Source organism: Amia ocellicauda, chromosome 16 (assembly GCF_036373705.1).
Source record: "Amia ocellicauda isolate fAmiCal2 chromosome 16, fAmiCal2.hap1, whole genome shotgun sequence".
In the NCBI taxonomy this organism is placed as follows: domain Eukaryota; kingdom Metazoa; phylum Chordata; class Actinopteri; order Amiiformes; family Amiidae; genus Amia; species Amia ocellicauda.
In genome coordinates this window covers 27,306,635-27,324,946 of record NC_089865.1, presented here as the reverse complement: position 1 = coordinate 27,324,946, position 18,312 = coordinate 27,306,635, and the positions used below count along the sequence as shown (strand labels likewise).

Sequence of the window (18,312 nt, the reverse complement as noted above, 5' to 3'; positions counted from 1 at the left end):
CAAGCGCGGGGTACTGTTCCGCGTTTCTGTAGCCAAGAAACGGGTCTGGGGGGACGATGTTTAAACCAGGCCGTCGTTGGGTGGTGTGTCAGCCCTGACTGATGGCGACCCCTGAGGTTGTTGGATGGCTGTATTTGTTCCGCCCGACAATGCGGCGGGCTGAATCTGGGGTGTTGAATTACCCCCAGAAGGCTGTGGCCTGAGTAGATGTTGGGGGGTCTCCAAGACCACCGTGGGGGATCCTCTCGGTGATCTCACAGGGGAAGATGTTTGATCCCACTTAGACGGGGTAATTGTCCTCAATAGCTCATCCACAGAATGACTATCCCAAGAGTCTTGGGAAGAATAAAAATATAAATTACATTTACATCTTTAAACGGCGAGAGAAATCAAACTTAAAACAACATGTCCAGGACATTCAAAACCTTTAGCTTTTTTAGACCTTTGAAAATAGCCTTAGACATTCACTACAACGCCTTATTATTTACAGACAATATATTTATTAGGACTTGATAAAATCTAAAACCTTATAATAAATGTAAAACAGAGAAGCCGCTGTAAATAAACTGTTTCTTAAATGTTTCTTTAAAAACTGTAATATTGTTAATAAAAAACTTGTATTCACACACACACAGCAACATTTCATTTTTAAACGAACCTTCCAAGTGTAAACGCTTCCTGATCCCGGGACTTCCTGTTTCACAAACGTTTTCACAATCTGTATAAATATTAAATACAAGGAACACCTTCAAGCCTTTTCCTACAACCACTTTAAAACAGAAGTATAATAGCGGGAGATAAGCCAGAAACAAGCCTAGACCTGTCCGGACTTCTAAATATCTTTCCCAGAACCCCCCGCCCTACAGGAAACAGGCACACATCACTTAAATATTAGCCCACAATGGACAAACAAAGCCGTTTTAAAAACATTAAAGTTTGAAAGATCTTACTTACCTCCACAGAATAATTGTTTCTTATGTTTTTCGGCTGGTTTAGCTTTTTGCACCGCTGTGAAGGTAAGAGACATGTTTAACCTTTAACCACAACACTTTATAAAAAGCTTTAACCTCTTATTTACAGACTGCAGATATATACTCACAGCTATCAGATACTGGGGCTGACGGCCTTTCAGATTCTTGAAAGGTTACGGTTCTCGAAGGTAAAACGAAACAAGCCCTCGATGTGGAAGGCCTTTCATTGTCTCGAACCACGTTTCTTAATACTGTTAGAAAGGATAATTTTTTAAAAATAACAAAACTGGACTCAAACATCTTACAGAAACGTTATACAAACAAACGGGGGTTTAGTTCTTACCCGGTCGGCAGACAGCCTGTCTAGGGACAACCACTTCTCTTGGTCGATGCTCGGAGACATTAATCACAGGCCTTTCGATAGTTTCTGTGTAATTAAAGAGACCGGCATTAATATATATTAAAACGTTTTCATAACTCTAATGAGCCGCTTCAAAACCACACACACCCAAACATAAAAACCCATGAGCGCAAACACAAAAAGCTTACCGTTGTTGTTCCAGATGATCTCCTCAGCGTTGGGAATTAACTCCTGTTGACTGGCTGAAAAATAATTTTACAGAACTTAAAACAGATGCTATAGCCTTATATACAAGACATGCACACAACACGCTCTGAGTCAATGAAAATAATCTGAAGACTTACCTAAAAACTCGTTTAAATCGAAGTCGCTGATGTTGTTTCCGGACATTGTTGATCTTTAGTCTGAAATCGAAAGGGCAGTATGAGTCTGTCGAGCTGAAGACCAGACCTTCATACTTATACTGATGGCCACATGCCGGATCTGCTTGTAAGGCATTGTTCTGGTCTGGTCTTTGTGCCGCCCTGTTACCAATTAACATATCAAAACCAACCAATAAAATGACACTGCATCAAATTTCAAATAGAAACCAAGATGGAGACGATCTCTCTCCTCTCTACTCTAAACTTTTATTAGAACCTTTTGGTCTCTCAAAAAAACATTTTTAAGCATCTAGACCTATAGTCAACAACCACTAAGAATATTTCAGGCCTTTATAAGCGCTAAAAAACAACCTGAGCCAAGAAAATAACTATAAAGATCTAAAATAACTAGCGCTTTCACAGTGATTTTTTTTTTTTTTTTTTTAATAGCGATGCTTTGTTTGGTATTAAACAAGTCACAAACTACTCAGAACAGCGTTTATCCCCGCAAAAGAGATATTTGGGTTTAATTTACAAAGCTTATAAATTATATAGTTTAAAAGTATTCTGAATGTTTTGATACCACACGCCATACCTACTGTTGTCTGAGCCCACCCCCGTCCCCCATGGTGTGAGTGATTTAGCCTTGAGTGTTGTGATCTATTTAGCATTGAGTGATCAGTTGTTTTTATTTTTTAAACGATTCCTTATCATCAGGGATTGAGAACGCTAAAATAACTTAAAAGCATATCCTTATCTTAAGTCTAACTCTTATGAGCTTTAAGACCCTAGAATGTATTTAAGTAAAACGAATGAACACATTATGTGAGAGATAAAATATAAACACAGCTTTTTTTTTTTTTTTTTTTTACAAAACAATTAACATATACACAAACAAACACCCACGCACACACCCTCTTTTTTAATTTTATTTTTAATTACATTTGAGGGGAGAGACAGAGCCAGATACAGTGTGGATAACATAAGTACCCTATGCAAAACAGGCAATGTTAGGACCTGGGACCATTACAGACAACAGAACTTGTTGATCTTATAAGAGCCCCTTAGTGCGAGGCGACTGGACAGGGACGTCACAGCTGTGTTTGTTTCTTTCCGTCTTTATGTTGTGTGTCTGTTTTACAGTGATAGCGGCTGCAGTGGCCGAAATGTAGGGTTCCCCATTAGCTTGCCTCAATCCTGCAATTGGAATTATTGTAGTCTGGATTCGGCACTCTGGTTTCAATCCACATCACTATAGCATTAATTTTAAACACAACACACACACACACATACACACACATACACACATATAGCGAGATATAGGATGTTATAGATTAGTTTACAAATACTTAATTACTCTCCAGCACTCTCAATGCAACTTACAAAAATGACTATACCGGTATAAAACGAAACACGCAGAAGACTATTACTAAAATGGCAAGTGCAATATCATACACATTTGTAATTAGTTTGTCATGTAGCTGAGCAGGAGGCTTGTTCTCGGGAGCTGTTTTCAGCACCATGTCAGTCTTAGAAAACATAAGCCTACATCACACAACACTGCGCCACCCAAGAAATATGACCTTCATTAGTATACTTAAAAAATGAATACTATGGTAAAATAACATTACATCTTCCGGCGCCTGTTCCGTAAACTGTTGAACATCTTTCAAGTAGCTGGCCGTGATCGTATAGTGATTAGTACTTTGCGTTGTGGGCGCAAAAACCCCGGTTCGAATCCGGGTCACGGCAGTGGGAGTCCCCACACACCAGCCCGGTGTCTTTCTCACAATATTCCATTTTATGAAAGTATATCGTTATATCAGCAACAACATCAATACATTATAGAGTTAAATTAAATATAGAAAACTGAACCTCTATTTGCAAATTAATTACATTGTGGATTACATCCATCTAATTCATTAATAAGTATCATCGATATTAATGTAACTTCATTTCATTGTTTGGGTGTCGAATCCAGTCGCCAGGGTGATTAAAAAATCAACACAAAACTAGAAAGCTCAGGGCTGGCTCATGTGAGATTGTTCGATTTCATGAGTATATGATGCGTGTTGTATACCGGACACTGGAAACTGTTCAATGAGAACAGTGCATTTGCTTGTCAGTTTCCCACCAAAACATGCCGTTTGAGAGGAACGGGCAGGGCTCAGGCCTGGCCTGCTGTTTGTAGACGACAGAACTTTGACACTTGTCTGTCCAGACGCCCGGCCATTCAAAACACACGTCTCCTTCTATTACTCTCTGCTTATCTTTATTTTTGTGCTTGAGAAAACATATCCTTATCTCTTGGATGCTTCAGAGCTAGTTATCAAAAATACATCAATTCATATGTAAACACAAACATATACATGATCTTGAAAGGAATCTGCCCCATATCTCACATTTATCACCTGTGCTCAAGCTGTCAATGGCAACCACAGGCTACATGAGACATCGAGTTTGTGTGTTGAATTGTCAATTTGCAATTATCCTTGCCGTTGCTTATATTTAATTCGTATTACACGAACACCCAGTGGTCGAAATGGGCCAGTATACGGTATGGTATTCTACAAAAAATACCAAAAGTAAACATCACATTGACAGTAGTAGTAATAATATTTCAAAAGTTATGTATTGGAATCTGTGATATTATTGCGTCCTTTGATTGTCCAGTACGACATTCCACTTTTTCTTAATTGTAATGTACAGTACAATACAATGTGATAGAGGGTGACTGGAACGATACAAACGAAATCCCCCATGATAATAAACTGATGTTGTTTTTCTGACAGACACTGCAATCCCATACCAAAAGTTGAAACGGGGCCGCCTGCCTGAAAACCAGGAATCCTATGCGCCCGACCATATGTGAACCTCTGAGCTGGCTACCTCTCGTCTGGATACAAACACAGACTCCCCAGAGCACCTTAGTGCGAGGCGACTGGACAGGGACGTTACAGCTGTGTTTGTTTCTTTCAGTCTTTACGTTGTGTGTCTGTGTTACAGTGATAGCGGCTGCAGTGGCCGAAATGTAGGGTTCTCCATTAGCTCGCCTCAATCCTGCAGTTGGAATTATTGTAGTCTTGATTCGGTACTCTGGTTTCAATCCTCATCACTATAGCATTAATTTTAAACATAACACACACACACACACATACACACACATACACACATATAGCGATATATAGGATGTTATAGATTAGTTTACAAATACTTAATTACTCTCCAGCACTCTCAATGCAACTTACAAAAATGACTATACCGGTATAAAACGAAACACGCAGAGGACTATTACTAAAATGGCAAGTGCAATATCATACACATTTGTAATTAGTTTGTCATGTAGCTGAGCAGGAGGCTTGTTCTCGGGAGCTGTTTTCAGCACCACGTCAGTCTTAGAAAACATAAGCCTACATCACACAACACTGCGCCACCCAAGAAATATGGCCTTCATTAGTATACTTAAAAAATGAATACTATGGTAAAATAACATTACATCTTCCGGCGCCTGTTCCGTAAACTGACAAACATTTTTCAAGTAGCTGGCCGTGATCGTATAGTGGTTAGTGCTTTGCGTTGTGGTCGCAACAACCTCGGTTCGAATCCGGGTCAAGGCAATGGGAGACCCCACTCACCAGCCCGGTGTCTTTCTCACAATATTCCATTTTATGAAAGTATATCGTTATATCAGCAACAACATCAATACATCATAGAGTTAAACTAAATATTGAAAACTGAACCTGTATTTGCAAATTAATTACATTATGGATTACATCCATCTAATTCATTAATAAGTATCATCGATATTAATGTAACTTCATTTCATTGTTTGGGTGTCGAATCCAGTCGCCAGGGTGATTAAAAAATCAACACAAAACTAGAAAGCTCAGGGCTGGCTCATGTGAGATAGTTCGAATTCATGAGTACATGATGCGTGTTGTATACCGGACACTGGAAACTGTTCAATGAGAACAGTGCATTTGCTTGTCAGTTTCCCGCCAAAACATGCCTTTTGAGAGGAAGGGGCAGGGCTCAGGCCTGGCCTGCTGTTTGTAGACGACAGAACTTTGACACTTGTCTGTCTAGAAGTACGGCCATTCAAAACACACGTCTCCTTCTTTTACTCTCTGCTTATCTTTATTTTTGTGCTTGAGAAAACATATCCTTATCTCTTGGATGCATGAGAACTAGTTATCAAAAATACATCAATGCATATGTAATCACAAACATATACATGATCTTGTAAGGAATCTGCCCCATATCTCACATTTATCACCTGTGCTCAAGCTGTCAATGGCACCCACAGGCTACATGAGACATCGAGTTTGTGTTCTTGAATTGTCAATTTGCAATTATCCTTGCCGTTGCTTATATTTAATTCGTATTACACGAACACCCAGTGGTCGAAATGGGCCAGTATACGGTATGGTATTCTACAAAATATACCAAAAGTTAACATCACATTGACAGTAGTAGTAATAATATTTCAAAAGTTATGTATTGGAATCTGTGATATCATTGCGTCCTTTGATTGTCCAGTACGACATTCCACTTTTTCTTAATTGTAATGTACAGTACAATACAATGTGATAGAGGGTGACTGGAACGATTCTGACAGACACTGCAATCCCATACCAAAAGTTGAAACAGGGCCGCCTGCCTGAAAACTAGGAATCCTATGCGCCCGACCATATGTGAACCTCTGAGCTGGATTCCTCTCGTCTGGATACAAACACAGAGTCCCCAGAGCACCTTAGTGCGAGGCGACTGGACAGGGACGTTACAGCTGTGTTTGTTTCTTTCAGCCTTTATGTTGTGTGTCTGTGTTACAGTGATAGCGGCTGCAGTGACCGAAATGTCGGGTTCCCCATTAGATCGCCTCAATCCTGCAGTTGGAATTATTGTAGTCTGGATTTGGCACTCTGGGTTCAATCCACATCAATATAGCATTAATTTTAAACACAACACACACACACACATACACATACACACATATAGCGATAGATAGGATGTTATAGATTAGTTTACAAATACTTAATTACTCTCCAGCACTCTCAATGCAACTTACAAAAATGACTATACCGGTATGAAACGAAACACGCAGAGGACTATTACTAAAATGGCAAGTGCAATATCATACACATTTGTAATTAGTTTGTCATGTAGCTGAGCAGGAGGCTTGTTCTCGGGAGCTGTTTTCAGCAACACGTCAGTCTTAGAAAACATAAGCCTACATCACACAACACTGCGCCACCCAAGAAATATGACCATCATTAGTATACTTTAAAAATGAATACTATGGTAAAATAACATTACATCTTCCGGCGCCTGTTCCATAAACTGTTGAACATCTTTCAAGTAGCTGGCCGTGATCGTATAGTGGTTAGTACTTTGCGTTGTGGTCGCAACAACCCCGGTTCGAATCCGGGTCACGGCAATGGGAGACCCCACTCACCAGCCCGGTGTCTTTCTCACAACATTCCATTTTATGAAAGTATATCGTTATATCAGCAACAACATCAATACATTATAGAGTTAAACTAAATATAGAAAACTGAACCTGTATTTGCAAATTAATAACATTGTGGATTACATCCATCTAATTCATTAATAAGTATCATCGATATTAATGTAACTTCATTTCATTGTTTGGGTGTCGAATCCAGTCGCCAGGGTGATTAAAAAATCAACACAAAACTAGAAAGCTCAGGGCTGGCTCATGTGAGATAGTTCGAATTCATGAGTACATGATGCGTGTTGTATAGCGGACACTGGAAACTGTTCAATGAGAACAGTGCATTTGCTTGTCAGTTTCCCGCCAAAACATGCCTTTTGAGAGGAACGGACAGGGCTCAGGCCTGGCCTGCTGTTTGTAACGACAGAACTTTGACACTTGTCTGTCCAGACGCACGGCCATTCAAAACACACATCTCCTTCTATTACTCTCTGCTTATCTTTATTTTTGTGCTTGAGAAAACATATCCTTATCTCTTGGATGCATAAGAACTAGTTATCAAAAATACATCAATTCATATGAAAACACAAACATATACATGATCTTGTAAGGAATCTGCCCCATATCTCACATTTATCACCTGTGCTCAAGCTGTCAATGGCAACCACAGGCTACATGAGACATCGAGTTTGTGTGTTGAATTGTCAATTTACAATTATCCTTGCCGTTGCTTATATTTTATTCGTATTACACGAACACCCAGTGGTCGAGATAGGCCAGTATACGGTATGGTAATCTACAAAATATTCCAAAAGTAAACATCACATTGACAGTAGTAGTAATAATATTTTAAAAGTTATGTATTGGAATCTGTGATATCATTGCGTCCTTTGATTGTCCAGTACGACATTCCACTTTATCTTAATTGTAATGTACAGTACAATACAATGCTATAGAGGGTGACTGGAACGATACAAACGAAATCCCCCATGATAATAAACTCATGTTTTTATTCTGACAGACACTGCAATCCCATACCAAAAGTTGAAACAGGGCCGCCTGCCTGAAAACTAGGAATCCTATGCGCCCGACCATATGTGAACCTCTGAGCTGGATTCCTCTCGTCTGGATACAAACACAGAGTCCCCAGAGCACCTTAGTGCGAGGCGACTGGACAGGGACGTTACAGCTGTGTTTGTTTCTTTCAGTCTTTATGTTGTGTGTCTGTGTTACAGTGATAGCGGCTGCAGTGGCCGAAATGTAGGGTTCCCCATTAGCTCGCCTCAATCCTGCAGTTGGAATTATTGTAGTCTGGATTCGGCACTCTGGGTTCAATCTACATCACTATAGCATTAATTTTAAACACAACACACACACACACACACATACACACATATAGCGATATATAGGTAGTTATAGATTAGTTTACAAATACTTAATTACTCTCCAGCACTCTCAATGCAACTTACAAAAATGACTATACCGGTATAAAACGAAACACGCAGAGGACTATTACTAAAATGGCAAGTGCAATATCATACACATTTGTAATTAGTTTTTCATGTAGCTGAGCAGGAGGCTTGTTCTCGGGAGCTGTTTTCAGCACCACGTCAGTCTTAGAAAACATAAGCCTACATCACACAACACTGCGCCACCCAAGAAATATGACCTTCATTAGTATACTTTAAAAATGAATACTATGGTAAAATAACATTACATCTTCCGGCGCCTGTTCCGTAAACGGATGAACATCTTTCAAGTAGCTGGCCGTGATCGTATAGTGGTTAGTACTTTGCGTTGTGGTTTCAACAACCCCGGTTCGAATCCGGGTCACGGCAATGGGAGACCCCACTCACCAGCCCGTTGTCTTTCTCACAATATTCCATTTTATGAAAGTATATCGTTATATCAGCAACAACATCAATACATCATAGAGTTAAACTAAATATTGAAAACTGAACCTGTATTTGCAAATTAATTACATTATGGATTACATCCATCTAATTCATTAATAAGTATCATCGATATTAATGTAACTTCATTTCATTGTTTGGGTGTCGAATCCAGTCGCCAGGGTGATTAAAAAATCAACACAAAACTAGAAAGCTCAGGGCTGGCTCATGTGAGATAGTTCGAATTCATGAGTACATGATGCGTGTTGTATAGCGGACACTGGAAACTGTTCAATGAGAACAGTGCATTTGCTTGTCAGTTTCCCGCCAAAACATGCCTTTTGAGAGGAACGGACAGGGCTCAGGCCTGGCCTGCTGTTTGTAACGACAGAACTTTGACACTTGTCTGTCTAGACGTACGGCCATTCAAAACACACGTCTCCTTCTATTACTCTCTGCTTATCTTTATTTTTGTGCTTGAGAAAACATATCCTTATCTCTTGGATACTTCAGAACTAGTTATCAAAAATACATCAATTCATATGTAAACACAAACATATACATGATCTTGTAAGGAATCTGCCCCATATCTCACATTTATCACCTGTGCTCAAGCAGTCAATGGCAACCACAGGCTACATGAGACATCGAGTTTGTGTCTTGAATTGTCAATTTGCAATTATCCTTGCCGTTGCATATATTTAATTCGTATTACACGAACACCCAGAGGTCGAAATGGGCCAGTATACGGTATGGTATTCTACAAAAAATACCAAAAGTAAACATCACATTGACAGTAGTAGTTATAATATTTCAAAAAGTTATGTATTGGAATCTGTGATATTATTGCGTCCTTTGATTGTCCAGTACGACATTCCACTTTTTCTTAATTGTAATGTACAGTACAATACAATGTGATAGAGGGTGACTGGAACGATACAAACGAAATCCCCCTTGATAATAAACTCATGTTGTTATTCTGACAGACACTGCAATCCCATACCAAAAGTTGAAACGGGGCCGCCTGCCTGAAAACCAGGAATCCTATGCGCCCGACCATATGTGAACCTCTGAGCTGGCTTCCTCTCGTCTGGATACAAACACAAACTCCCCAGAGCACCTTAGTGCGAGGCGACTGGACAGGGACGTTACAGCTGTGTTTGTTTCTTTCAGTCTTTATGTTGTGTGTCTGTGTTACAGTGATAGCGGCTGCAGTGGCCGAAATGTAGGGTTCCCCATTAGCTCGCCTCAATCCTGCAGTTGGAATTATTGTAGTCTGGATTCGGCACTCTGGGTTCAATCCACATCACTATAGCATTAATTTTAAACACAACACACACACACATACACACATATAGCGATATATAGGTAGTTATAGATTTGTTTACAAATACTTAATTACTCTCCAGCACTCTCAATGCAACTTACAAAAATGACTATACCGGTATGAAACGAAACACGCAGAGGACTATTACTAAAATGGCAAGTGCAATATCATACACATTTGTAATTAGTTTGTCATGTAGCTGAGCAGGAGGCTTGTTCTCGGGAGCTGTTTTCAGCACCACGTCAGTCTTAGAAAACATAAGCCTACATCACACAACACTGCGCCACCCAAGAAATATGACCTTCATTAGTATACTTTAAAAATGAATACTATGGTAAAATAACATTACATCTTCCGGCGCCTGTTCCGTTAGCGGTTGAACATCTTTCAAGTAGGTGGCCGTGATCGTATAGTGGTTAGTACTTTGCGTTGTGGTCGCAACAACCCCGGTTCGAATCCGGGTCACGGAAATGGGAGACCCCACTCACCAGCCCGGTGTCTTTCTCACAATATTCCATTTTATGAAAGTATATCGTTATATCAGCAACAACATCAATACATTATAGAGTTAAACTAAATATAGAAAATTGAACCTCTATTTGCAAATTAATCAGATTGTGGATTACATCCATCTAATTCATTAATAAGTATCATCGATATTAATGTAACTTCATTTCATTGTTTGGGTGTCGAATCCAGTCGCCAGGCTGATTAAAAAATCAACACAAAACTAGAAAGCTCAGGGCTGGCTCATGTGAGATAGTTCGAATTCATGAGTACATGATCCGTGTTGTATAGCGGACACTGGAAACTGTTCAATGAGAATAGTGCATTTGCTTGTCAGTTTCCCGACAAAACATGCCTTTTGATAGGAACGGACAGGGCTCAGGCCTGGCCTGCTGTTTGTAGACGACAGAACTTTGACACTTGTCTGTCCAGACGCACGGCCATTCAAAACACACGTCTCCTTCTATTACTCTCTGCTTATCTTTATTTTTGTGCTTGAGAAAACATATCCTTATCTCTTGGATGCATAAGAACTAGTTATCAAAAATACATCAATTCATATGTAAACACAAACATATACATGATCTTGTAAGGAATCTGCCCCATATCTCACATTTATCACCTGTGCTCAAGCTGTCAATGGCAACCACAGGCTACATGAGACATCGAGTTTGTGTGTTGAATTGTCAATTTGCAATTATCCTTGCCGTTGCTTATATTTAATTCGTATTACACGAACACCCAGCGGTCGAAATGGGCCAGTATACGGTATGGTATTCTACAAAATATACCAAAAGTAAACATCACATTGACAGTAGTAGTAATAATATTTCAAAAGTTATGTATTGGAATCTGTGATATTATTGCGTCCTTTGATTGTCCAGTACGACATTCCACTTTTTCTTAATTGTAATGTACAGTACAATACAATGCTATAGAGGGTGACTGGAACGATACAAACGAAATCCCCCATGATAATAAACTCATGTTTTTATTCTGACAGACACTGCAATCCCATACCAAAAGTTGAAACAGGGCCGCCTGCCTGAAAACTAGGAATCCTATGCGCCCGACCATATGTGAACCTCTGAGCTGGATTCCTCTGGTCTGGATACAAACACAGAGTCCCCAGAGCACCTTAGTGCGAGGCGACTGGACAGGGACGTTACAGCTGTGTTTGTTTCTTTCAGTTTTTATGTTGTGTGTCTGTGTTACAGTGATAGCGGCTGCAGTGGCCGAAATGTAGGGTTCCCCATTAGCTCGCCTCAATCCTGCAGTTGGAATTATTGTAGTCTGGATTCGGCACTCTGGGTTCAATCCACATCACTATAGCATTAATTTTAAACACAACACACACACACACACATATATAGCGATAGATAGGATGTTATAGATTAGTTTACAAATACTTAATTACTCTCCAGCACTCTCAATGCAACTTACAAAAATGACTATACCGGTATAAAACGAAACACGCAGAGGACTATTACTAAAATGGCAAGTGCAATATCATACACATTTGTAATTAGTTTGTCATGTAGCTGAGCAGGAGGCTTGTTTTCGGGAGCTGTTTTCAGCACCACGTCAGTCTTAGAAAACATAAGCCTACATCACACAACACTGCGCCACCCAAGAAATATGACCTTCATTAGTATACTTTAAAAATGAATACTATGGTAAAATAACATTACATCTTCCGGCGCCTGTTCCGTAAATTGTTGAACATCTTTCAAGTAGCCGGCCGTGATCGTATAGTGGTTAGTACTTTGCGTTGTGGTCGCAACAACCCCGGTTCGAATCCGGGTCACGGCAGTGGGAGTCCCCACACACCAGCCCGTTGTCTTTCTCACAATATTCCGTTTTATGAAAGTATATCGTTATATCAGCAACAACATCAATACATTATAGAGTTAAACTAAATATAGAAAACTGAACCTCTATTTGCAAATTAATTACATTGTGGATTACATCCATCTAATTCATTAATAAGTATCATCGATATTAATGTAACTTCATTTCATTGTTTGGGTGTCGAATCCAGTCGCCAGGGTGATTAAAAAATCAACACAAAACTAGAAAGCTCAGGGCTGGCTCATGTGAGATAGTTCGAATTCATGAGTACATGATGCGTGTTGTATAGCGGACACTGGAAACTGTTCAATGAGAACAGTGCATTTGCTTGTCAGTTTCCCACCAAAACATGCCGTTTGAGAGGAACGGGCAGGGCTCAGGCCTGGCCTGCTGTCTGTAGACGACAGAACTTTGAAACTTGTCTGTCCAGACGCACGGCCATTCAAAACACACGTCTCCTTCTATTACTCTCTGCTTATCTTTATTTTTGTGCTTGAGAAAACATATCCTTATCTCTTGGATGCTTCAGAACTAGTTATCAAAAATACATCAATTCATATCTTAACACAAACATATACATGATCTTGTAAGGAATCTGCCCCATATCTCACATTTATCACCTGTGCTCAAGCTGTCAATGGCACCCACAGGCTACATGAGACATCGAGTTTGTGTCTTGAATTGTCAATTTGCAATTATCCTTGCCGTTGCTTATATTTAATTCGTATTACACGAACACCCAGTGGTCGAAATGGGCCAGTATACGGTATGGTATTCTACAAAATATACCAAAAGTAAACATCACATTGACAGTAGTAGTAATAATATTTCAATAGTTATGTATTGGAATCTGTGATATCATTGCGTCCTTTGATTGTCCAGTACGACATTCCACTTTTTCTTAATTGTAATGTACAGTACAATACAATGCTATAGAGGGTGACTGGAACGATACAAACGAAATCCCCCATGATAATAAACTCATGTTTTTATTCTGACAGACAACGTAATCCCATACCAAAAGTTGAAACGGGGCCGCCTGCCTGAAAACCAGGAATCCTATGCGCCCGACCATATGTGAATCTCTGAGCTGGCTTCCTCTGGTCTGGATACAAACACAGAGTCCCCAGAGCACCTTAGTGCGAGGCGACTGGACAGGGACGTTACAGCTGTGTTTGTTTCTTTCAGTCTTTATGTTGTGTGTCTGTGTTACAGTGATAGCGGCTGCAGTGGCCGAAATGTAGGGTTCCCCATTAGCTCGCCTCAATCCTGCAGTTGGAATTATTGTAGTCTGGATTCGGCACTCTGGGTTCAATCCACATCACTATAGCATTAATTTTAAACACAACACACACACACACACATATATAGCGATAGATAGGATGTTATAGATTAGTTTACAAATACTTAATTACTCTCCAGCACTCTCAATGCAACTTACAAAAATGACTATACCGGTATAAAACGAAACACGCAGAGGACTATTACTAAAATGGCAAGTGCAATATCATACACATTTGTAATTAGTTTGTCATGTAGCTGAGCAGGAGGCTTGTTTTCGGGAGCTGTTTTCAGCACCACGTCAGTCTTAGAAAACATAAGCCTACATCACACAACACTGCGCCACCCAAGAAATATGACCTTCATTAGTATACTTTAAAAATGAATACTATGGTAAAATAACATTACATCTTCCGGCGCCTGTTCCATAAACTGTTGAACATCTTTCAAGTAGCTGGCCGTGATCGTATAGTGGTTAGTACTTTGCGTTGTGGTCGCAACAACCCCGGTTCGAATCCGGGTCACAGCAATGGGAAATCCCACTCACCAGCCCGGTGTCTTTCTCACAATATTCCATTTTATGAAAGTATATCGTTATATCAGCAACAACATCAATACATTATCGAGTTAAACTAAATATAGAAAATTGAACCTCTATTTGCAAATTAATCAGATTGTGGATTACATCCATCTAATTCATTAATAAGTATTATCGATATTAATGTAACATCATTTCAATGTTTGGGTGTCGAATACAGTCGCCAGGGTGATTAAAAAATCAACACAAAACTAGAAAGCTCAGGGCTGGCTCATGTGAGATAGTTCGAATTCATGAGTACATGATGCGTGTTGTATAGCGGACACTGGAAACTGTTCAATGAGAACAGTGCATTTGCTTTTCAGTTTCCCGCCAACACATGCCTTTTGAGAGGAACGGGCAGAGCTCAGGCCTGGCCTGCTGTTTGTAGACGACAGAACTTTGACACTTGTCTGTCCAGACGCACGGCCATTCAAAACACACGTCTCCTTCTATTACTCTCTGCTTATCTTTATTTTTGTGCTTGAGAAAACATATCCTTATCTCTTGGATGCTTCAGAACTAGTTAACAAAAATACATCAATTCATATGTAAACACAAACATATACATGATCTTGTAAGGAATCTGCCCCATATCTCACATTTATCACCTGTGCTCAAGCTGTCAATGGCAACCACAGGCTACATGAGACATCGAGTTTGTGTGTTGAATTGTCAATTTGCAATTATCCTTGCCGTTGCTTATATTTAATTCGTATTACAAGAACACCCAGCGGTCGAAATGGGCCAGTATACGGTATGGTATTCTACAAAAAATACCAAAAGTAAACATCACATTGACAGTACTAGTAATAATATTTCAAAAGTTATGTATTGGAATCTGTGATATTATTGCATCCTTTTATTGTCCAGTACGACATTCCACTTTTTCTTAATTGTAATGTACAGTACAATACAATGAGATAGAGGGTGACTGGAACGATACAAACGAAATCCCCCATGATAATAAACTCATGTTATTATTCTGACAGACACTGCAATCCCATACCAAAAGTTGAAACAAGGCCGCCTGCCTGAAAACTAGGAATCCTATGCGCCCGACCATATGTGAACCTCTGAGCTGGCTTCCTCTCGTCTGGATACAAACACAGAGTCCCCAGAGCACCTTAGTGCGAGGCGACTGGACAGGGACGTTACAGCTGTGTTTGTTTCTTTCAGTTTTTATGTTGTGTGTCTGTGTTACAGTGATAGCCGTTGCAGTGGCCGAAATGTAGGGTTCCCCATTAGCTCGCCTCAATCCTGCAGTTGGAATTATTGTTGTCTGGATTCGGCACTCTGGGTTCAATCCACATCACTATAGCGTTAATTTTAAACACAACACACACACACACATACACATACACACATATAGCGATATATAGGATGTTATAGATTAGTTTACAAATACTTAATTACTCTCCAGCACACTCAATGCAACTTACAAAAATGACTATACCGGTATAAAACTAAACACACAGAGGACTATTACTAAAATGGCAAGTGCAATATCATACACATTTGTAATTAGTTTGTCATGTAAGTAGATAGTAGGGTTTTTTGGGCGTGGCCTATTTTGTTATGACGTATGCCCTAAGCTAATTAATATTCCTACATCATAATTGGAGGGCGTGAGTACACCCATAATACCCTGAACAACAAGGCCACCCATAAATACCCCCACCCCTCTGAAGGCAACGCCCCGAAACTCTCCTCTCTATTTAAGAACCCGCGCTGCTTTTAGGCAATACCTCTTTAATTCTCAGCATCTGAAACATCCTGCTTCTTCAACATGTCCAGCGACATCAAAATGAAACCCCGCAAGAAACAATCCCAGGCAAGGGTTCCTGTACTCACCAATTTGAAGATTGAACGCTCCTGGGTGTTGTTCTGGGGGCCTTGACGAGGTTACCGCTTTAAAAGGGACCCCAGCTATGTTGAAGTGGAGGTTTTTGCTTTGGGAGAGAAGGAGGGTACGTTGGAACCTTTTGAGAAGGTAATTGAATACTCTCATGAGGACTGGTTGAAGGTGATGGCCTGGAGAGATCTGGGGCTTGTGGATAAGACTCTAGAAGGCTTGCAAGAGGGTCCAAGAGATTGTGAGTCTCCGACTCACGGTTTTGAAAGGTGTGAATGGGAAAGCTTGCAGAACTACGGTAGAGTGGTGAAGAGTCTATCTCTAACTACAGATCGTAAGGTTTTGTTTAGCAGTACCCTGATTACAAACCCTATTGATGGGGGTGTGGAGGATCCTGAAAAACAGGTTACTGAAATTATGTTTGACGCCGTGGACTGGCCGTTCTTGAAAGAGGTCATAACCTGTATAAATGACGGTTTTGACATCTTGACCAAATGTTCGCAACTGGATTCGGTTAGAAGGAGAATATGCTGGATTATGGATTATATATCCCCCTTGAATCACAACGACGATGATAAAACAGACGACGTGTGGGGTTTTGGAGGGTGGTCTGACGGCTCAGGGGCTACTCTCTTCTAAGAGGGTGGTGTGTCGTGACATAGTGAAGAGATAGGATAAAATGCGCAACAATTCATTCATGGTTTAAAATTAAATAGAATGTCTTACCCGAAAGCTGCGGACGTCGACAGGCTCTACAGGCCTCTTCAAACCCCTGGTTCTATTCCCCAGATTTTGTATACACTCCGGAACCCTCTGACTGCGGTTACCCTCCAAGACCTCAGACCCCGGTCCCTCAGGACGAAACAACATGCGGTGCGATGGATGTCCAAATGAGTCTCGGGGATCCCCAGCCTCTGGAGCTCATGGAGGGCCTCGATTTTGCCGAACTGTCTACCGTCTGTGCATCTCAGGAGGGGGTCAGTCCAATGGATGTAGAAACACCCCACAAACCACCAGGCGACCCAATGAGCATCGGACTGTCCCGGGGGCGTGATGAAGACGCAGGATTTATGCCCGGGGTATGTGACCAAGTAAGCAAGTAAGTGGTTAAAAGCACCCTGGTGTATATTCTGAGTGCTCTCATCGACCGAGCTCTGAAAGAAGTCTGTCGGGGGTGTGAAGTGAATCACCCCAGTCAGTTGAGACACAGTTGTTTGTTTGAACCAGACCGTTACTATTTCCTGTTCTATTTCAACGTGTTTTACAGAAGACTGAACAAACCGTGGCTTAAACCGGCACTAATCAAGGCACTGTCTTACTCCCACATACATGTCACTGCGGGACAAGTCCAGAAAATCATAGATGAGATTTTGCTGGAGCTGAAAAAGGAGCCGTTTATAATAGAGAAATTGGGCAGCTGCTCAATGACCTGGATGAGCCGAGTAGAAAAACCGCTGGCAAGCTAAAAGCTTATTTCTTCCGTAAAGAAGTTAAAGCTGGGGGCAGCGACGAAGAATTCGACATCTACGCCACTGATTCAGACTCTGACCTGAACTAAGGGACTTTGAACATGGGGAATGTTCTGGACTGCTTCTGCAACTGGTTCTGTCATCAACACTCTGCAGCTAACCTGAGAGCGCTATTACACCATGTGCTTGACAGAAAAGTAGCCAACGCGAGCCTTTTCTCTACAGATTTAAACATCGATGAGGATCAACTTTCAAACCTGGAAAAGTTAATGGCTGCTGTAACAAAGACCGGGGGGTACGAACACTAGGATGAAGCGCTCAAGGGGGCCAAGAATGATATTAGGCCATTTCATCAACATCTGTATGACCTTTTACTGAGCATGTTTAATACACCTCTGTTTACT

General features: G+C 40.6%; 2 non-coding genes across 2 annotated transcripts; both read left to right on the top strand.

The window, feature by feature from the left end:
- Positions 1-7,059: 7,059 nt before the first annotated feature.
- trnah-gug (transfer RNA histidin (anticodon GUG)) lies at positions 7,060-7,131 on the top strand. Its single transcript has one exon. It is a non-coding gene; the product is annotated as a tRNA-His (tRNA).
- A 5,484-nt stretch (positions 7,132-12,615) lies between these two features.
- Positions 12,616-12,687, top strand: trnah-gug (transfer RNA histidin (anticodon GUG)). Its single transcript has one exon. It is a non-coding gene; the product is annotated as a tRNA-His (tRNA).
- Positions 12,688-18,312: the final 5,625 nt, after the last annotated feature.